This window comes from Podarcis cretensis (assembly GCF_951804945.1).
Source record: "Podarcis cretensis genome assembly, chromosome: 15".
NCBI lineage: Eukaryota > Metazoa > Chordata > Lepidosauria > Squamata > Lacertidae > Podarcis > Podarcis cretensis.
In genome coordinates, this window is record NC_137185.1 from 37,280,690 (window position 1) to 37,303,929 (window position 23,240).

The 23,240-nt window shown below is 44.3% G+C and overlaps 1 protein-coding gene across 2 annotated transcripts in view; it reads right to left on the reverse strand.

Moving 5' to 3' along the window:
• Nucleotides 1–23,240, reverse strand: part of UNC5D (unc-5 netrin receptor D) — a 408,173-nt gene that overhangs the window by 203,651 nt on the left and 181,282 nt on the right. The gene's annotated exons all lie outside the window — the stretch shown is intronic.

Here is a 23,240-nt window from a genome sequence, read left to right on the forward strand (position 1 = left end):
ATCCTGGTCAAATACAAATCAGATCATGGCCCAAATAGGATGCTTGGACCTGGGTGTTGTTGTTTACAACATTCGTGATACATTTGGCCAGCAGCAACAGTTAACATGACAAGATCTGAAAGCAAAAGATCTCAGCAGGATGGATCTGGTCCATGACTGGATAGGAAGCATGCATGGTACTTTCAGTTCCATTTAAGAAAGGAAAGATGATTATGATGATGATTTAACTAACTAACTAGTAAATTGAGACAATGGGGGCACACCTAGCACATCTATGAATTGGCAGTTCAGTGAGTGTGCTCACAACTCAGAAGAATTTGCAGCAGACTTCCCCAAGCTGGTGCCTTCCTGGTGTTTGGGACTAGAACTTCCATCAGCCTTAATAAGCGCACCCAGTGCTCAGGAATGATGGGACTTGTAGTCTAAAGCATCAGGAAAGCACCACTTTGGGGAAGGCTGACCTACAGCCATCCAAGGGTGCAAATTTGTGCAGTAAGATTAAAGACATGTAGCACAAAGGAAGAGAGTGAAATGCTAGCCCAAGGGGAATGCAAGAAAGCAAGTTTGCTGTGCACATGACAGAATTATCATATTAAGAATAAAATAGGCATCATTACTGATGTGAAATATTCACTAAAATGGAAAACACTGATATAGTATCAACATCCACCAAGACTCTGACAGGTATCCCCATTTTACAGAACGGAACAGAGGCTTCATATAAAAATTGCTCCAACATTTCACAGGAAAAATAGAGACAACCCTTTGCACGAAAAGCTAGAATGAGCCTGCAGCAGAGTCCAGTTGCCGGAGGAGAACATAATCCAGCCTACAAGTGTGACATAAGTAGGAACTAATTAAACATATGCAACAACAGAAGGTGGTGAGTCAACCCACAGACAACTATAGGTCAACGCAATTAAGCCTGTCGAAGGTATGAGAGCTGCTGAGGGATTTTGCTGTTCCAGGCCCATTAAAGCTATCATTAAAAAATAAATTAAAAAAAATTAAGTCACTAGCCCTTCTAGAATTAACATGATCAAACATAATGTGAAAGCACCACTCAAAACAACGGCTTGGTAAGCCGGTGGGTGAAGTTAGAGCAGGTGGACCCAGATCTTTGCCTCTCCCGCCCTACATACGTCACTTTGACTGACAGACAAGTTCAGAGATTTACTCATAAAAACAGCAAAGAAGCATTTATCTGCACTGGTTGGTTGCATGGGAACAGGACAGACACACAAAACAGTTTTGCCACTGTCACACTGCATTTTGCCCACAGGATCACAATTAAGTTAGTCTTTGTTAAAGAAGGCAGTCGATGCTCTCTTAAAGTCTCCGAAGTACTTTTGCTTTAACGTAAACACGTGCATGCATTTTTTAAGATGGAGCTGCAGGGACATTTCATATGATTTAAATTGCACTCACACACTCCTTAATGTATTGATAAAATGATGCAGTTCACCCATTTATGACATGTCAACCGACAGTAAATATTACATCCCTGTAGGCTTTATTAAATCCATGCATTAGAAGGAACAAAAGGCATTAAAACATTTTATGCGAGAAAAGAACTCCCTACTTCCATCGGTGCCTTGAGCGATGTCAAAGTTGTACATTTCAACTTGTACTTATGCAGTTTAATAGCCCGTGAAAAAAGGATGGAATATTCACAAAAAAATGTAATCACCTAATCACAGAATATTAGAAAGGGCCCAACGGGGCATTATAGTTCATCCAGAACCCTAAGGGCTTCTTGTTATCTAAAGCATCTTTTACATCATCACCACCATGATCCGTGAAGATTTGCCATTTCATTAAGAGCATTGCAGAGGAGAATTTCAGTGGAAAAGAAGCTCAGATATGATTTGCTTAGTGTTATATATATATATGGGGACGCAGGTGGCGCTGTGGGTTAAAGCCTCAGCGCCTAGGGCTTGCCGATCGAAAGGTCGGCGGTTCTCGAATCCCTGCGGCGGGGTGCGCTCCCGCTGCTCGGTCCCAGCGCCTGCCAACCTAGCAGTTCGAAAGCACCTCCGGGTGCAAGTAGATAAATAGGGACCGCTTACCAGCGGGAAGGTAAACGGCGTTTCCGTGTGCGGCTCTGGCTCTGGCTCTGGCTCTGGCCAGAGCAGCGATGCCACGCTGGCCACGTGACCCGGAAGTGTCTCCGGACAGCGCTGGCCGCTGGCCTCTTAAGTGAGATGGGTGCACAACCCCAGAGTCTGTCAAGACTGGCCCGTACGGGCAGGGGTACCTTTACCTTTACCTTTATATATATATATCCCATTTGGGTGGTATCTGGGGCACTCAAGGCAGGCCCAAAACAGAATCTGGTAGGCGCTAGGCAGATTAAAATGATGGATGTTCTGGCAATCTTGCTCTCTCTGTGGAAAGTATGTGTGTGTAAAAGAGAGCAGAGGCAGAGCAACAGTAGCAAGAAGAAAATGCACCCACTCAGGTGAAGCAGGTGGGAGAGCTAGCTAATAGCATCTGGACAAAGGTCCATCCCCCCTCACCACAAAAGAAAATAAAGACATAAATCTGGAACCAGCACAGATACCATGTGATGTGCATCTTTAAAAATATACAGGCAACAATCGGCCTATCAATTTCTTCCCAAGCTTGATGGTGTGTGGTGTGGCCATATGCCCCACTCTGCCAAGTATAGTCCTTTATCTGAAGGAGTCCTCTGTCTGACCCACTCTGGAAGAATGGCAGATGAAGATGATGGACTATATGGGATTGGCAGAAATGACCAGCAGAATCCAAAACCAGGGAAAAGAGTTGGCGGAAGAAGATTGGAAGAAGTTTAAAGACTATTTGCAGAAATATTATAAAATTAATGAATGTTAGAATGATGTTGGACAGAAATCAAGTGGTTCCCAGCTGTAATGCCTTAAGAGATATGGAAAATAAGGTTTTGAAATAAGCAAAAACTAATGGAGAGGATTTGCTGAATTAATAATTTGAATTGGAATATAAGAAAGGGAGGTATGAGGAGGTCCGGAAAATAAGTTAAAAGAAAATAAGTAAAGGGAAATTTTATGTGTGTGTGTGTGTGTGTGTGTGTGTGTGTGTGTTTTAGTGGTTTTTGTATTCTTTTTGTATTTTTGTATTTCTGTGTTTCTTTTTTGTTGTTTTACAATGTATTATTCTGGAAAATTTCAATAAATATCTTATAAAAAAAGGCTGAAAGGCTGTCTCGCCCACAAGTTCAATATGAAAATACAAAACCCTAAGAAGGGAAAGCCAGGGGGACCGTCAAGTTGCTCACCCAACATTTAGCAGCACCTGGGCAGCAGACCGAACAGGCACACATGGGTTACCTGGACTCAGCCTTCCCCACTATGGTGGCATGTGTTGTAACTCTATTTAAATCACAGTTATCGTTTCTAAATTTGCATACATGCACAAATGAGCAGATGCCAATGTTATGCAAATCTGTATCTTTTTGGGGAGGGCGACACATTTCCTCTCGAATTAAGTTAAGCCACTTCCTAGTTGACATCACCACAGCAGCCCTTGAACGATAAAGAAAATAAAACATTGTGTGTGTGTGTGTTTGACAAAATTGTTTAGCATCAAGTGGGGCTCTGGAACATTTCTGCTTGCAAATTATTAGCACTTTTCATGTTTATATCCGTCATTTTTCAAGATGGAGGCTATTCGTAGCTTCAGGGAAAGAGCGTAATGCCGCAATGAATGACAAGACCCAACAATCAAACATATTGTGTGCTGTTGTTTTCGTTTGCATTCTTGGGAAATTACCTTTCAGAAAGTGTTTTGTGTTTTATGCCCCATGCGCTCACGTAGTAGGTCCTCTAATTCTTTTTATGACAGTAATGAAAAGAAGAGGCGAGAGAGTTAGAAAGAAACAGGAATGCAGCGTTTGTCATTTTTCAAAGCCCTGATAGCAGCAGAAGCAACAAATCTTTACAAATTTTAAACAAAATGGAAATATAATTAAAAACTCCCCCTTAGAAAACCAAGTTTCCTTCTTTTAGAAGAAGATAGTTTGAATGATGTTAATTCTTTGCACTATGGAAGACACATTTTAAATTTAAAAAAAAAAAGATTTCTTTAAAAACTGAATTAAACACCCTCTTATAAACAGCATTAGCCATGTTATAGCAGGTGCCGGATATGCCATTAGCAAAGTGCTACATTCTAAATTTTTCAGGTTTTATGGACTGCGATTTGGTAGCTTTTTACCATTTATACAGCCCTATAAAACCAAACAGCGTATTATTGTAGAAAATATGCCTTGGGAAGTACCTGAGAGCAAGCAAGGAAAGGTTTTTTGGTCGTAACAAAACTAATATCTTACTTGCCTAGAAATGTTCTTTAGAGCAATGTGCACATTTCCAAGTATAAAAACAGGAAGGTAATGCACCACTTGCCATAAAGGTGAACAAGGATCTAGATCTTTTTTGTGAGCTCAGACTGTTCTCTGAAGAAAACAGAAAACAGGGATCACATTTGCAAGCAGACCAACAACTGGAGATGGACATTACCATTTTTTTTCCCCTGTGAGCACAAACTGTTTATCACCTTCTATACAAATGGTTGTCTGGGATAGGGACTTACTATGTTATTTGGATGTTATTTTGGATGTATTGCCTAAACTCCATCTTTGGGGTTAGGGTGTAGTATTTTAGTTTAATTGTGTACGGTCTTGTTATACATTTGTACCTTGGAAGCCAAACGGAATATGTTCTGGAAGTCCGTTCGACTTCCAAAACGTTTGACTTCCAAGGTGCGGCTTCTGATGGGCTGCAGGAGCTTGCTGCAGCCAATCAGAAGCCACCGAAGCCCCGCCAGACATTTGGCATCCAAAAGAATGTTCACAAACTGGAACACTCCAGTTTGACTTTCAAAATGTTCGACTTTCAAGGTGCAGCTTTTGATTGGCTGCAGCAGCTGGCTGCAGCCAATTGGAAGCTGCGGAAGCCCTGCCGGACATTCAGCTTCAAAAAGAACGTTCGCAAACCAGAACACTCACTTTCGGGTTTGCGATGTTCAGGAGCCAAAACGTTCAACTGCTAAGGCATTCATCAACCAAGGTATGACTGTATATTGTAGGAATCTAATAAAAACAACAGCATGAACATGCAGATATTTTTGGCACCCCTAAGAACATATGAAGAACCTGCTGGATCAGGCCAATGGCCCACCTACTTCAGCAACCTGTTCCTATAAGGCTATATCCAGTTTTAGCCATACTCAGACTGGACTAATTGAAATTAATGGACACAGCTAACTCTGATGGGTATTTAGTAGGATACAAGCCACAGTGGCCAACAAGATGCCTATGGGAAGTCTGAAAAGAGGACCAACCCAACTCAGCATAGTCTATGCTGACTGGTGGCAGCTGTCCAGGATTTCAGACAAGGTTCTCTCCCGGCCCTACCTGGAGATGCTGGGCGTTGAACCTGGAACATTGTGCATGCAAATAGATACTCTTCCATTGAGCTAGGGTCCTTCCCTCAAGTTAACAAAGTTGGTGGCTGTTGCTACTTCTTGCAGTGTGAGAGCCAGAACTGTACTCCCTCCCTAAAAACACAGAACACATTGCATACTTGTTCCATGTCAGGAACACTGGAGAGAGATTAAAATGGGGGCTGGCTTGGATGTCACTGGAACCTATGGTTTCCTGGTACAGTGGTGCCCCGCAAGATGAACGCCTCGCAAGACGGAAAACCCGCTAGACGAAAGGGTTTTCCGTTTTGGAGGTGCTTCGCAAAACAAATTTCCTATGGGCTTGCTTTGCAAGACAAAAATGTCTTGCGAGTTCCTGCGGGGTTTTTTTCCTTCCCCCCTTTTCTAAGCCGCTAAGCCGCTTATCTGCTTATCCGCTAAGCTGATAAGCCGCTAAAAGCCGCTAATAGGGCTAATAGCGCTAATCCGCTAAGCCGTCAATGGGCTTGCTTCGCAAGATGAAAAAACCGCTAGACGAAGAGACTTGTGGAACGGATTAATTTCGTCTTGCGAGGCACCACTGTATATGCATAACACCTAGGCTGACATGTTCTCCCTCTCCTCCTCTTGTGTGAGTACAAAGCGATTGAAAGCTTTTATTCTATAAATAAGAAAATTAAACTGTGCTATTTTCAGGTTTGCATTCTTAAATATTCCACATTTCTGCATTACACCTGAATACAGATAACTATAGTTTGTTTTGGGAGCAATCCAGGAACAAACCATAGTTCCCTGTGTCTTCTAACATTTTCCCCAACCCTCTGCAGCACATTTGGGGTGGGTACTGAGCACATGCAGAGGGTGGAGAAGGATAGAGGTGGAGTTTGTTGTGCAAGTGTAAATCCTTGCACTAACAAAATGAATGCATTGGATATTCCCCCATAGTGCTGTGCATGCATAGCTGGAAAGAGTATTTTGAACTTGGGATGGGAAGAAATTTGGTTCCGTTCACATTTTAATATGAAACGATCTCATTCACTCTTCTCAAAACAATACAAAAAGCTAAAATGCAGCTATTTTTTTGAAATTTACACTCCTCTGAATTTGTGATGCAGTTCTCCAACCAAGTAATGTATACATAAAGGTGTAATAAAAATACATAGATTATATTAGACTTGCAAAACATTGTACATTAGAAAAACTGAGCACTATTTTTTTTTTATCAGCACCTTTTTAATATATATATATATATATGCAAACTGATGCAGAAATGAGCACAATGGAATTTAAGATTGAAAAAGAAATGAGAACTGAAACTGACCGATTTGTCCATCCCTATTAACAACCTCATCAGCACCTATGATTGGCAGGCAGCATGAACCCCCTGGATTGGCCAGAGCTGTAAGAAATGCCCAGAATAGAGTCCTGTGGAGTTCAGTGGAGCTTACTTCTTAAAGTTAAGTGGGCACATGATTGCAGCCTCCGTCTTTTCACGTCAGTCACATCTTTGCTTGGCTGCACAGCCAGAGGCTCCTGGCTTTATGCTAACGCTCAGTTTTATGTGAGCAGATTAGAGCAATGCAAAACTATGGCAGTGAAAGCCAAGCCCTACCCAAGGGTTAACTCGCTGTAGGTTGCATAAGAGCATCACACAAGCGATTATTAGCATGGAAATCACATTCATTATTCAGATGGGAAAACACAATCAGATGGGCCTTGTCTGTGTGCTCTTAATCAGGAGAGCAGAGCCCCCCTCCTGCTTTTGCATTAGGCTTTCTTTTTGAAATTACTTAAGATGTTGATGGGAGCTGGAGATTTGATGTCCACACAAATCCCTAATACCTTTGTACCTTTAATACATGGATTTACTAAAGCCTACAGGGACATGGTATTTAGCAAAGATTGACAATAAAGGAAACAGCAAGAGTGGTCAGCGGTAGAACATGCATGCTGATTTGTTCCATGGCTTACAAAGGCAGCAAAGCCTTACAATATTTGTGGCGTGGGGGCACTTATTACTTCTTTGGTACACTGAAAAAGTAAGTTGGGATTTGCATGACTTCAACATGAACATAATTTCAAAGGGCTCTGCCATAACTCGTCACTGCATCTGTTCTTTACAAGTTACAGTGCACTTAGGTTAACCCCATACAGATGCTCTGCTTGATGAGCAACCCCTTCTGGTGCACCTATATCCCCACCTGTTGGCAGGTTGGTAAAGACTCATTGGGGTTAACCACCCCAATGTAATCTAAATACAGAGTTGGTGGCTATTCAAATTACAAAAACTGAACTATTAAGCAGCTTATAAATACTTTTAAATGACAAAGCAGTAGATAACCCTGGGCTTCCCACACAACTAGACATATATCAGCAGGAAGGGCAAGGCAAAACACCTTTTGGATTCTACCTATGCGATGTAAACAGATCTTGTATAGAACAAGGCTTGATTAGGGCCTGCTTGTGCATGTGGCTTGTGAAATAACGAGACACTGCAGGATGTCTGTGTGTCAGGACTGAGTCATAGGCAGCAGTCAGAAACGAACCAGGAGCTGAGTCAGAGCCAAGGGACATGCAGAAGTATACCAGAGCCAGATAAAACCTTGGCTGTGATGTAAAATCCATGCTTTACAGTCCTTGTACAATGGGGCACAGTGGCTAGTATGGTGGGTAGAACCAGTCCCAGTGCTGAGAAGAGGAACACAGCAAGCTGCCTTATACTGAGTCAGGCCATTGGGCCATCTACCTCAGTACTGACTACATTGACTGGCAGCCAGGGCTGTCCTAAGCATATGTGGTGCAGGGGTGCAAAGATCCACCCAGTGCCCAGCCCCAGGTTGCCCAGTCCCAAGTGCACAAGGGGGTGGAGCCGGCTGGCCACCTCAGTGTCTTGCTGGCTTGGTCACCGCTGAACTTGCGGCGCAGAGCTGCCCACAGCAGAAGAGTCACTGCAGCACTCTGAGCAACGGGCGGGCTTTTCCCTGGACTCAACTCTTGGGACCCAGACTCTCGGCCTGGCACCTCTGAGAGCCTGGCGCCCAGGTGCCCCGCACTCCTAGTGCCTATGGGTAAGACGGCCCTGCTGGCAGCAGCTTTCCAGGATTCCAGACTGGGAATATTCAGGAAACGTTGGAGACTGAACCTGGGACCGTCTACATACCAAGCAGATATTCTACCACTGAGCCCTTCCTCATAAAAATACTTCTTTGCCTGGAAGATGCTTCCCAACTGCAATTCTGATGCCTCACAACTAGGGATAGGCAGATTCATTGATGTCTGGTCCATTCCAAATCTCAGGGAGGACAGAACTGTCCTGTTTTGTTTCAAAGTGGATTTTAATGGAAAATGCTTAGCATTCTACCCAGAAACACAAACTTTTTTTAAAAAAGGACTTAGAAAGTAATCTGAGGGTTGTGCATGTCCTCTGTGCCCATATTCTTTTTTTAAAAATGTAAAACTTCTAAAATAGAGTAGTGTGTGTGTGTTTAGTATCAAACTTACTGCACAAAGGTGAAAAGAAAATGCATTTGTTGCTCCAACCACTTTTCCTGCCCATCACTCTCATGTGGTCCCTGGAAGATTGCCCAGAAGGGAATGTGGCCCTTTAGTAGAGAAAGGATTTCCACACCTGCATTAGGAAATGCAACCCTTCCCTTAAAAAAAAAAAAAAAAAAATGATCACCTAACATATTTAGCCCTGCAAAAAGGTAAAGGGACCCCTGACCATTAGGTCCAGTTGCGGACAACTCTGGGGTTGCAATGCTCATCTTGCTTTACTGGCCAAGGGAGCTGTCATACGGCTTCCGGGTCATGTGCCCAGCATGACTAAGCCACTTCTGGCAAACCAAAGCAGCGCACAGAAATGCTGTTTACCTTCCCGCCAGAGCAGTACCTATTTATCTACTTCGCAGGAGCAGGGACCGAGCAACGGGAGCTCACTCCATCATGGGGATTTGAACCACTGACCTTCTGATCGGCAAGCCCTAGGCTCTGTGGTTTAGACCACAGCGCCACCCGCGTCCCTGTTTAGCCCTGTACCTAAGCTTTTAATTCTATGTGCCTAACAAGCTTTAAAATCTAAAATGCTCCGCAAAAGGCAAGCTTTGAGCAGTCGTGGCCACTGCCGTGCAAAAGGTTTAGCCAAGCAAGCTTGTTCATCATCATCATCAATATCCAATAATAATACCTTTATTGTCAATGCACAACCTGTGTACAATGAAATTAACCGAGCCTCCCCCCACATACAAACACTCAATCTCATTGCACTCTGTGTGCTTGTTGCACAACACACCAACCCTGAAAGTCAGTTGCACTATATTATTTTCCGTTCAGCAGCCTAACAGCCCACAGATAGAGCCCAGCTCTAAGTATTGTACTATGGAGAATCTTGCTGTAATACAAGATAACTGGCTACAACTTCGTAGGAACAAAATGTCTTCGATGTTGCAACAATGTTTGGTTTGCCGAGAGTTCTCATTTATTGCTACCTAACAACCCTGAATAAGATCAGCCCTAGATCCTGCTCTCAAGACAGTTACTGCTCAGGAAAAGAGAAGGAAATAAAAAAGGGGGCGGGGGAGGGGATATCCAGCTAAGTAGAAAAGCCAGAGGCTGGGGAATGGAACATGTATTGATCTTCTTCTATCATTCTTTTTCGAAGCTTCAGTGCAAACATTTGGCTTTTTGAGAGTCAAATCAGGAGGTGTCGCCCCAGGTGGGGGAAGAAAAAGAAAACAAGCAGGCAAACAAACAAAAGCAGACACAAAACCCATGTACCCCTGCTCATCCAAAATTCCAACAGAGACTTCCTTTCTTCTTTGACAATGCTTCATCAAACCAGAATCGAGTTTGTAGTCAGAGACTGAACCATGGACGCACTGTGAAACTGTTTAAAGAAACAATAAAAGTTCTTGGTCTAATAGGCCAACTTCTCATCCTACTTCCACAGAGGATCAAGCTATCAAAGTCTATTGTCCATTATGACCATGTTGTACCTCCACTGTCAGAGAGGTACCAGTTGCTGAAAATCACAAGTGGGGAGGGTCCTTAAGAACTTGGGGCCAGTTTACCTGTGAGATCGCCTTGCCCCACATGTGCCCCTTCGACTGCATTGATCGGCGGAATTGGCACTACTACAGGTGCCACATAATAACTCGATCGCTTAGTGAGCTTCCCGTACCCATCCTGTTGGCCATCATGAGAAAAGGACATTGAAGTAGATAGGCTTCCAGCCAGATCCTGCTCGACTCTTCTTACATTCTGCTCCAGAAGTCCTCACTCCAGATTTACCACTTTCTCTCTTTGTCTGGGTTATGGGTAACCCTGCTGATGGTCTGCCATGGAACAGGATTCACCCCATCAATAAACCAGTGGATCAGTTACCAACAGTAGCATGCAGCCTGAATGCCATAGTGAAATTTCCACAGAAAACACATTTTCTGAATGATCAATTCATCATCTGCAAGGTAGGGTATACTATGAGTTTGCTTAGCAAACAGATTGTATCCAAGGAATAGTCTGAAGAGAGTGTGCGGTGGCAAATTTTGCAAGTGCAGGAGCCTATTTATGACAGCCGCCATAGCCACTCCCTAAACAAAAGTAATTTTTTTTTTTTTAAAAGACAGGCAAGACAGCTGTGTCGATCCAAATGACACACACTCACGCCAAGGAGCAGGACTATGTAGCAAAAGCAATTTTCGCAGTGATGGAAAAGTGAGCGGGCAAAGGGGCGGGTGGGTAGTGGCTTGGTCGGCATCTTGAACTTTGGCTGGGGAGACCTGGATTCATAGCGCTGATCACATCATCAGTTCCCTGGGTAATCTTGGGCCAGACAATGTCGGAGCCAAGCCTACCTAACAAAAAGGGATCATGAGCAAGGTGAAATAGTTCTCTTCCCTTTCATATTTGTAAACATCGCAAACACCGTGGAGATGCTGTAAGCTTCCGGCGCTCTCTTTTTCAAAGGAAACGTAAACCGCCAGTGCTACTCCTGTAATTTGTCGTCACAATGCAAGAGTATGTTAAGACTCTCTTCTGCAGATGTAAGATGCTAAAACATTTAACTAATATTTGCAGCTTCGAAAATGGGGCAGGCGTTAGAGATTCCAACGGCATGCTTTGATTTAGAGCTTGCAATGCTACTCACATCAGCGTCCCCTTGACACTGTTGAGATGTTGTCTGTGCATCGCACTGTCACACAGAGAGATGTGTTAACATTGCCCCCCCTTTTAACGCCTTGACATTGAACAGTTGTCTTCCCACACTCACAATGACATTATTCTGCTACATCCTGATATCAGAAAGTCATCTCTGTTTCTACAGCACAGGCATCTCTTTTGTTTTCCCGTGTTTTTCTTTTTTTCCCTTTTTGACATTGTCTTACCATATCACACTTGTAAGGATATTATCTTGGCAACCCAATTATGATTGCAAGTTCCACTGAAAAGAAACACAAGCACTATCTCAATGGAAAATCTAAGAGGAAAGAACACATCATGTACAGAATGGCTTCCTCTGTCTTTGCAGCATGTCAGGACATTTTAGCCACCTCACCATCTCTTGCAGATGAATTAAATTGTGCTATATTTTCTTTTGCCTTTGCCTTTCGGGACTCTTGTGCATGCAAGAAATGCTGTGTGACCCAAAGGCCTGTCAGTTCACTGTGGTATATTGCCAACTGGTGGTATTAAACCATTTTGACCGTGGTTCTGCCTCCTCAGTTGTAAATTGCTTATTCTGGAATGACTCTATAAACATTTAGAGAACACTTTAGCTATGCTTGCAAACCACGCTTTGCCAATTAAGGCAGCAGGGGAAGGTAGAGTCTTGGCATATATATCGATGTGCTGCCAGGCAGGTATTGGAGAACTCATCCAGCCGTTTTAATAGGGCGAAACAGTGAAGAGTATCAACTTTGCTGTTGCTGCCCTTAGTGTGTGGCTGCCCTGTGTTGTGAGCAGGGGGGAAGGAGGAATCTGCCCTACTTGGGCATTCCATTATGAGGCGGTCCAAGAGCTGTGGGCATCTGCGTCCCCATCCACCCCCACAAAAACATAATGAAAGCTGCTACTAAAAGCAGCTGATTGTTTTGCAAATGCAAACGTTAGTTGTAAGCAGTATACTTTGACAAGGACCCCACGAACATACCTTTCATGCATTGTTATATGCCCACTGGAAGGAAACATAAAAGCAATCAACAAATGTAATTTACAGCAGTTCAACTGAGGGATGGGCCATTCTGTCAGTTTGGGTATCTCCGTTTTCCAGTCTTAAGTCTGGTTCTCCGTATTTCTACAACAGTTTGTGATTCTTAGTTTTTAATTCCCCATGAAATTTTATCAGAACTTCAGAGCAATCTTCTCCTGTCATACGCTTTTGAATGCCATTTTGCATAATATGCGTAAACCAAGTTCCTCTAATGTAATGCACCTTTGTATGTTATTTTCACTAACATATGCATTTATATGCACAGTTTGCCTTATGTCTGTGTGTATTACTAGGCTGGATAACTGCACTGCAAAATTTGGAGAAGTCTAGATTTTGAAGAATGGCAGCGTTTCATTTCGTGACTCTTCTTGAAAAGTGTGAATTAGTGAGATTTGCCTTTAAATGTGGACTGAAACGAATTCTTCTTGCCTTCCTAGTACACACACGCACACATACACACACACTTTTTTAACTGCTGAATGATGCAGAAATGGGAAACTGACACAGACTGCTAAATCTGATGCAATCGATCCTTGTTGCTAAGAATCTGAATTCCAGCTGTGCTTTCAGCTGGAAACTTCCATCCCACCTTAAGGTCATGAAGACAATAGCCCTCTCTTACTATTGCTGCTCAAAACTGGTGCTCCAATTCTGGAGCTCCCATAAACTCATCATATCTAACAGCCAGCAGTGACAAACCTAGGGCTCATCCACACTTCTGCTTGTTTTGTGCCTATAAAGCTTTTTTCTGCTTCTTTTCTGCTTTCTAGGCAAAGGTCCGAGTGGTTTTGCCTTTGCCCTGCCACTTTCCTTCAGAAATCCTACTCTTTAGCACTAGGTAAACGTAAAGGAGGGACGCAGGTGGCGCTGTGGGTTAAAGCCTCAGCGCCTAGGGCTTGCCGATCGAAAGGTCGGCGGTTCGAATCCCTGCGGCGGGGTGCGCTCCCGCTGCTCGGTCCCAGCGCCTGCCAACCTAGCAGTTCGAAAGCACCTCCGGGTGCAAGTAGATAAATAGGGACCGCTTACCAGCGGGAAGGTAAACGGCGTTTCCGTGTGCGGCTCTGGCTCGCCAGATGCAGCTTTGTCACGCTGGCCACGTGACCCGGAAGTGTCTCCGGACAGCGCTGGCCCCTGGCCTCTTAAGTGAGATGGGCGCACAACCCCAGAGTCTGTCAAGACTGGCCCGTATGGGCAGGGGTACCTTTACCTTTACCTTTACCTTAAACGTAAAGGACCCCTGACAGTTAAGTCCAGTTGCAAACGACTCTGGGGTTGCGGCGCTCATCTAACTTTATTGGCCGAGGGAGCCAGCGTACAGCTTCCAGGTCATGTGGCCAGCATGACTAAGCCGATTCTGGCAAGCCAGAGCAGTGCACGGAAACGCCATTTACCTTCCTGCCGTAGCGGTACCTATTTATCTACTTGCACTTTGACATGCTTTGGAACTGCTAGGTTGGCAGGAGTAGGGACCGAGCAACGGGAGCTCACCCCGTCGCGGGGATTTGAACCGCCGACCTTCTGATCGGCAAGTCCTAGGCTCTGTGGTTTAACCCACAGCGCCACTGGCGTCCCTCTTTAGCACTAAATTGGAACAAATGGCAATCCGGTGAAAACCTGATTGCCATTTATTCCACTGCAGAATTAAACTGTCGGTTTTCCAGGGTAAAAAAAAATGGGGCAACTGAAAGTGTGGATGAGCCCTGAAGCGCTGCATGAAAGCCAACCTTTCATCTCAAAACTGACTTCACCAGAGCTTCCCCGGCTTCTCCTAACCCTTCTCATCAGAAAGTTGGGTGACAAGTGGGAAATTGTTCTGCCAGTGAAAGAAAACAAAATTAATTTCCCCTGGCAATTTTCTGCAAGGATGCCCCCCCCCAAAAAAATAAGAATGTGCAATAAGTTGTGGAAATAAATATGAAATATTGCACTAGGGCAGCACACACAAAATCACCAGCTAGAAATCTATTCTAAGATTATCAGAATGTCAATGGCTTCTAGCTGATTTCCACTAATGTATATTAAGGCAAGGCTCACAGTTTTACACAGAGTGTTCCTGTACGAAATGAGAAGTTGTATTCTTAAGCTTCCTAGCTTTCCATCCCACTTTATTATTATTTTTTAATGTTCTTTGTGCCTTCTAATATCTAACTACACATTCATTTTACACTTCATAGAAGAAACTTAGAAAGCAGATGTTACCAGACCCATTTTACAAAATGGTAAGTGGCCAATATTTGTTAGGTGACTCTAAACAGATCCCAAAGTAGAAGTGTGAATGTCAGCCTGAAGCAGAGATAGGCTTGGGTAATGTTTGGTAGTATGTCACCCTGAGAAATTGGGTCAGTAATAAATTCCAGGGACAAAAAAAGGAATGGTGAACTTTTAACACACACAACCCTCTTTTTGAACCAGAAGTGAGCTTCCATTCTAGTTCCTACTCATCCATCGCATCTCCTTTCAGCATAAGCCTTCCCAGCCAGCAGCTCTCCATCCCAGAAGCACATTCTTTTTATCCCTTTAAAGCTGATACGTCCCATTTAACACAGGAATGGAGCGCCTGTGGTCCTCCAGATGTTGTTGGAATACAACTACAACCATCATCAGCCTTGTTGGCTAGGCCTGATGGGAGATGGTAGTCCAACAACAGCTGGAGGACCACAGGTTTCCCAACCTTAATTTAGCAGTTATTGCTGAACAGATCTCCATGAATTCGACTCATCTTCATAAAAGTGATCTATGCCGGAATCCACCAGCATTTCTCTAACCCTATCAAGGGGTTCTATCCATAGATGAGACCGATATGTGAGCACAGCCATGTTGATTATCCTACCCGCCCCCACCCCAACATCATGCACACTTCCAACTCTATAATTCTATTGTTTATTCACTAAACTTGTGCATGGGCCTTGGGATTGTGTGCTCCTCACTTCCCACAACCATGAGGATAACAAAAGGTTTTCACTTCCATTTTTGATTGGCAACAGTTTATTGTCACATCCAAAACCTAACCATCTGAACTACGGTTTAGGGAAGCAAACCAACTTCATACATCATAGTTTGAAATTGGATTACTAGTGTGGCTTTTAAAAAGAATTAGACAAATGAATGGAGGATAAGGCTATAAGTGGCTATGAAACCTGATGGCTTTGTTTCACCTTCACTGTTGAAGGCAGTATGCTTTTGAATACCAGTTGCTGGAAACCACAAGAGGCAAGAGTGCTGCTATGCTCAGCTCCTTCTTGCTGGTGTCACACAGGCATCTATTTGGTGACTAGATGGGCCACTGGCCTGACCCAGCTGGTTCTGCTTATGTTCAAAAGGCCATAGTTAGGACCAAGGGTCAGCAAAGTTTTTCTGCAGGGGGCTGGTTCACTGTCCTTCAGATCTCGTGGGGGGACAGACTATATTTTGGAGAAAAAAGATTCAACCCCAACTCTCCCCTCCCTTCTCCACAGCACCGGATGAGCCCCGGTGGCTGCTTACCTGTGCCTTGTGAGCGGCAGGGGATGGCGGTGGCAGCGGCAGAGGGATGATGAGTGGCGTGAAAGGGCTGGCTCCGGAGAGGGGCTGCTCTACTTTAAATGGCACTCAGCCAACCACGGCTCCTGCGCCTTGTGAGCGGCAGGGACTGGTGGTGGAGGGACTAATAACAGCGTGAAAGAGGGGCTGCTTAAAATGGCACTCAGCCAACAGCGGCTCAACAAAGCCCAGCCCCCTTCCTCCTCTAGGCAGGGCGGGGAGAAGCCAGGAGGAGGGAGGGAGGGAGTAGGCCCACCGTGGTGTGTGTGAGGGAAATGGAGGGGGAAATGGCGCAGCCCAAATGATCAGAATCCCCACACCGATCCATGTGGTGATTCCTGGACCATCCACGGGCCAGATCCAGAAGGCAACTGGGCCGGATCCTGCCCCAGGGCCTTAGTTTGCCGACTCATAGTTAAGACTAATTGCACTATGTTCAGGCTCAGATGCAGTTCTCAAATGCAGTTACTTAAAAATGGTAGTGTAGCCATGCAGAATGAAAGGGGAACAGGGAACGAATGAAGCGGAGGCTTCTTCATGTAATGCTAATCTATTGTTTAGCTCTTAGTCCCAATGAGGGTAGTGTGAACCCATGACGCCATGTAAAGCCCCGTTGCTGTCCTAGCCATATTCTGAAACACTGATTTCTGACAAAGAGCGCTCTTAGAAACAATTATCATCAGTGCTTCCATAGCTGCTCTTTTGTGGACGGCAGAAAGACCATATTTTCCCTACATAGTTTCTATCACACATTTAAATATTTCACTGATGTTTTCCGTTGTACTCCCTTCAGCAGTTTCATGTGAAATTTACACTTTGGGGAAATTAAGAGAACCATTTTGCATAAACCCAATTTATAATAGTTGCATCAGGGCAGAGAGTTTATCTCCACCAATGAGGATTAATATGATCTTTAGAAAACACTAGTGGCCTTACCTTGCCAGGCGAGATGAATGTGTTATCCTATTGTAATCCCGTATGTATTCTAAATCTGTGTCTTACTTATGCATATTTATAAAAATGATATATTGCATTTATTAAATATTAAATGGATTACAAACTTGAAGAATCCTTCATGCATTTATTTAACATCTAGGTTTTTTTAAAAAAGGAATATAAATCTTCTTTCCCCCTTTAAATTCACAAAAGGTTTCCTCCACCAGCCTTCCAAACAGGCAAATCTGTAATGAAAAAGCTTCCAGCATTCAGTGCAGAAAGAATATAAAAATGCAGGAGGTGGGATGGGGAGAGAGATTTGACTCTTAGAGGCATTAAGGGGCAATGCTATGCAATTTTATGGATAGACTGATATCTATCCAATTCCAAACAATATAGACAGGAAGTCCAAAAGGCCTTCACTGTTCTACTCTGTACCTTCAGGAAACTCAAACAAATTTCCCCAGCCTCAACATTTAATGATAGTTGGTAACGCAGATCATAGTTAAAGCTATGGTTTTCCCAGTAGTAATGTATGGAAGTGAGAGCTGGACCATAAAGAAGGCTGATCGCCGAAGAATCAATGCTTTTGAATTATGGTGCTGGAAGAGACTCTTGAGCGTCCCATGGACTGCAAGAAGATCAAGCGTATCCATTCTGAAGGAAATCAGCCCTGAGTGCTCACTGGATCCTGAAGCTGAGGCTCCAATACTTCGTCCACCTCATGAGAAGAGAAGACTCCCTGGAAAAGACCCTGGTGTTGGAAAAGATGGAGGGCACAAGGAGAAGGGGACGACAGAGGACTAGATGGTGGGACAGTGTTCTCGAAGCTACCAGCATGAGTTTGACCAAACTGCGTGTGCTGGTCCAGGGGGGAGGTTACCGTGGGGCGAGGTCCAGGACCTGAGTCGAGGGTCGGCAGACAGTCCTCCAGGGGCAAAGCGGGGTCCACAGCAAGGAGCCAGGCAAGGACAGGAACTCTGGGGGAACAGGACTGGATGCTGGCCGGAAACAGCTCTTCAACGATGTTGCTCCCGCAACCTGGGACTGGGCTGACTGGCCTTTATCTTCTCTGAGGCCAGGGGCGGTCCCTGCCCCCAGGAGACCCGCCTCTCCTGGTCTTAAGGCGAGCACTCCTCCTGGGAGAAACCAGTTCCCTCCGCCTCTCTGCCCTGAGCCTCTGCAGCTCAGGAGAGGCTGGAGGGTTACTGGACCCAGGGGGAGACTCACTTTCCCCTGACAGGGCTGGGAGAGGCGCACCTGTAGGCACTGTGTCCTCAACCCCCTCCGGAGCCAGAGTGGATTCACCTGGTGCCTGCTCCTGAGGATCCGGCACAGGTGCAGGTGCTTCAGAATCAAGGCCCTGCCCCAGTTCAGCCGGCCCTGGAGGCAGGGACTCCTGTGCAGGCTGGGATTCGTCCGGTTCAGCCTCTGAATCGGATTCCCAGGCCATCACACTGCGGGAGGCAGTGGAAGACAGGAGTGCCTGGCGTGCTCTGGTCCATGGGGTCACGAAGAGTCGGACACAACTAAACGACTAAACAACAACAACAACACAGATCATCACTGAGGGGTCAGTTTAAAGCTTGGATGCATATAGATGTATTAAAAACACCCCACCAAGACAATACCAAGACAATTATCACTGAGCAGGTGGAGATAACATCTGCAGAATGATCAGTCACAGCTGAATGAGCAGTTGGTCCATCACGGAAGCCTTTGTATGGGAGCTTTCAGCAGCGAGCAAGAGAAGTTGGCCACTGTGAGAACAGAATGCTGGGCTAGGTGAACCCTACTCACTTGGATCTTTACTCGCTTGGTCAAGCTGTATGAACGCCACAGACTTAAAGCACACACTCACCCCCTCAAAGAATTGTGGGAACTGTAGATTACTCAGCTCACAGTTACAATTCCCAGCATCCTTTAACAGACCACAGTTCCTAATATTCTTTCTTTGGGGGGATGGCACTTTAAATGCATGGTGTGTACACAGCCTTCTTCTATTCCTCAGCTGTGTCAGTTTTGCATGGGCTTGTTCTACCCCATTTCCACATTAATTTGATCTTTAAAAAAAATAGTGTCATGAATCATCACAAAATAATCTTTATTCTAAATATACACGTTTCTAAATGTATTTGTCCCAATATAACATTTTAATATACTATGAAACTTTCTTCTTCTTTGGAGTTGAGAGGTGTATCACAACTTTCAAAGAAGTTCAAAATCCAAAGGAAAATCAAGGGATTCTTGAATGCTCTGGGCGACTTTTGCGTTAACAGAGCTGACATCCTTTCAAGACCCTCCTCTCAATGTGGAATGGTGAGATGGAAAGGTCCATATGATTGCTTCTAATAGACCATGGGTAGGCAAACTAAGGCCCGGGGGCCGAATCTGGTCCAATCGCCTTCTCAATCCGGCCCGCAGATGATCCGGGAATCAGCGTGTTTTTACATGAATAGAATGTGCCATTTTATTTAAAATGCATCTCTGGGTTATTTGTGGGGCCTGCCTGGTGTTTTTACATGAGTAGAATGTGTGATTTTATTTAAAATGCATCTCTGGGTTATTTTTGGGTCATAGGAATTCGTTCATTTTCCCCTCAAAAAATAAGGTCTGAGGGACAGTGGACCGGCCCCCTGTTGAAAAAGTTTACTGATCCCTGTAATAGACCTTTGCAGAACTGCAGAGGCCAGATAGCTTCCCCTGCCAAACCAGTTTTCTGGGAGCCAATGAAACAGACTGGACTGTGGCTAGAGCATAGATAGCACAACTTTAGGACTGTGGCAAGTCCTAATTATGCCTCCTATTCAGCACTGCAACTTCAAGAAGTCATCCAGCTGTGCTGCTCCAAGTTGTGACATGCCTGCATGAAATCAACTTTAGGCAAAAGATCCACTGAACCCTCAGTAGCCAGCTGTGACACATAAGCAAGGCAATTTGAGGATAAAATGGTTCTCTGTGAGTGGAATGCCCTCGCTGGTGAGGTGGATCTGTCTCCTTCATTATTAACTTTCTGGAGGGATTTAGAAACATTTCTATTTACCCAGGCATTGGATAGCTGAAAGATACTGTTTTTGGCAATCTTGAAAGTATTACTTATGCACCTGCAAATGCTTTTAATCATTTTAAAATAATATATATTTATTTTTTCCAACAGCATTAACTTTTCCATGTTGCCACCCTAGGATCCTTTGCGAGGAACAGTGGGTTATTTATTTGCCAAACAGATATCCACTCTAGTGTACACGCTACATTTGATAAAATCCCTGTGGATGTTTTTCAAAGCACTGTGCATCTGGTCACGGATTGTGAAATTTCAATATATACAGCCTGGGGATCTGAACGAACCCTTGCGGTGGTTGAGTATAGCACCCGTACTCTTAACTAGGAAATGGGGCAAAGGTACCCAATTGAAACAGCTTCATGGAAGTCCCCTGCATAGGAATGATAAAAAAATATAGAGGCAACCCTGGTGTAAATCTTCAAGCAAATGGATGAATTTCCTCTCCCCAGTCCACCATAATGTTACAATTTGTCTCGAGGAAAGTCACATTGGAGAAAAGCAAAACCTTGGTGAATATATTGAATTGCTTAACTGCACTATTTAGTTTGGAAATGTACATTCATATTAATGCTTAAATTGACTCCCCCCAATCCCACAAAAAAGAGGATCTCTGTAAATATTATATTTGCATAATGACAGTGCTGTAAACTTATTCTGCTAAGGAGCAGCAGTGCAATCTGTTTACTTGTTTTCCAAATTGATATTTCCCTCTCACACAATCCAATTACAGTGTCAGCTTTTTATTTTGTGTTTCGCTTTTTCCTTCTATATGTCTTCTGACCAAACTACACACAATGTTAAAAACATGGTTTAGCATTGTGTGTATCAGGCTTCCTCAATCTTGACCCTCCAGATGTTTTGAGACTACAATTCCCAGCATCCCTGACCACTGATCCTGCTAGCTAGGGATCATGGGGGTTGCAGGCCAAAAACATCTGGAGGGCCGAGGTTGAGAAAGCCTGTATACATATAATTCTTTTAATGATAAACAGCAGCTGCAAGGAGGTAGATCAGGATTTGGACCATAGCATGTTGCTGAAACCTTCCCTCCTATGCCGTAATCCTTATGAAATTTCTCCCCAAAGCTACAATTTAGGGCAGAAGCTCCCATTAATGCCAGTGGAAGCCTCTCCTTCTAGCCTAATATCATAGTTTTATTTATGAGGGGTGTTTTTTTTTTTTGGGGGGGAGCATTGGGACTGTGGCACAGGAGGCATTATTTTCCCCCTCCCACATGCCACGGTCCTGATCTTGATCACCCCATCCTATAAGCTGCTATTTTTTAAAAACAAAACAAAAACAAAACATTAAGTATTGCCAAACCACAAATCTTTAATATCACATGATAATATATATAATAATAATTTATTATTTATGCCCTGCCCATCTGGCTGGGTTTTCCCAGCCACTCTGGGCGGCTCCCAACCGAATATTAAAAACACAATACAGCATTAAACATTAAAAACTTCCCTAAACTGTTTGGTCTATAGATTGGGTTTTTTGTGTGTGTGAAATGGAAATAGTAAGGAGAAGAGGAAATATAAATAAACTATAGCCTGATGCTATGCATCAGGAATGAGGAACCTGTAGCCCTCCAGAAGCTGTTGGGCTGTAGCGCCCATTGAAAGAATTTAAGAAGAGATTTATGGATCAGGCCAATGGCCCATCTAGTCCAGCAGTCTGCTCCCACAGAGGCCAACCAGATGCCTATGGAAAGCCCAAAAGCAGGACCTTACCATTGGGCAATGCTGCCTGGGGCTGATGGAAGTTAAAATCCAATAACATCTGGAGGACCAGAGGTTTACCACCCCTGCTACTGTATACATAGTTGTATGCATAGTTAACCTGACCCTTGGTATCTTATTTATAATACTATCATGTGGAAATTATAATGCAATCATGTGTTCCAACTCTCCCTAGTGACTATTTACTGACATGTATACCTGGAATTGTCACTGCCTCAATTTATTCTGCTGGGACAGGCATTAGGCATGTTATTATTATTTTGTTAAGTGTGCCCACAGATTCAACACAATCCTTGTAGACTCAACACACTACAACCTGTCCCTTACCAAGGAATGTCTAAGTGTATCTCCCCTTGCAATGTACATCCATGTGAATGGGGACAAAGGGTTGTATCTAACTAAGCTTTACTCAGAATGAATGGGCCCAAGCTAGTCCTGTTCATTAATTTCAATAGGTCTATCTATCGGCCATCGGCTGTGGGGAGGACTGCAGGGCCTGCTCCCTTCCAGGGCCTTTTCCAACTGGCCCAGGGGGCGTGGCCCAGGCCCTTATTTGGAACAAAACGTTTGGGGAAGTTGGGAAGTGTTCTGCGATTGCTTCCCTGTTCCAAGTGGTTAATGTGTTTTAAAATGTCCTCAAGCAGTCGGCGGCAATTTAAATTTGTATTTCTTTTTTCCTTTTTTCCTTTGTTGGGGGTGGGTGGGTGGGATGGATATTTGGTTGGGGATTAATTTTAGTATAATTGTTCTGTTTTTGTTTTTTGTTGTTTTATTGGTTCTGTATAGTTTGCGTTTCATTTTTAAGGGGTGGGATCAGGGCTGCCTGGGAGTGGGGCCCCAGCCAACACGATGGCTGGGACAAGTTCCACGGGGGGGGGGGAGCACTGGGACATCCTATCTCGGTGATCATGGGCAGGAGGAGGAGTTACGCTAAGACCAGACCATGTTGTTACCGAGGAGGCAGGTTTAGTCGTCGTTTGAGGACTATCCCTACCTCCGGGTCTGGCCTTGACCAGATGGATACTGGAATCAACAGGGGAAACCCACATGACCTGAAGGTGTTGCTGTGTAATGCCAGGTCAATTATGAATAAAACCACTGCCATCCACGACCTGATTGTGGATGGAGGATTTGACCTGGCATGTGTGACAGGGACCTGGTTGGAGGAAGCAGATGGGCCTGTCCTTGCCGCTGCTTGCCCACCAGGTTTCTCTTACGCACAGCAACCCAGGTCATGAGGGCGGGGAGGGGGGGGTTGCAGTGATTTTTAGGAAGTCATTACCTTGCATCAGGCGTCCTACTGGGAAGACCCAGTTTTCTGAGTGCATGTTCTGGAAGTTGGGCAATA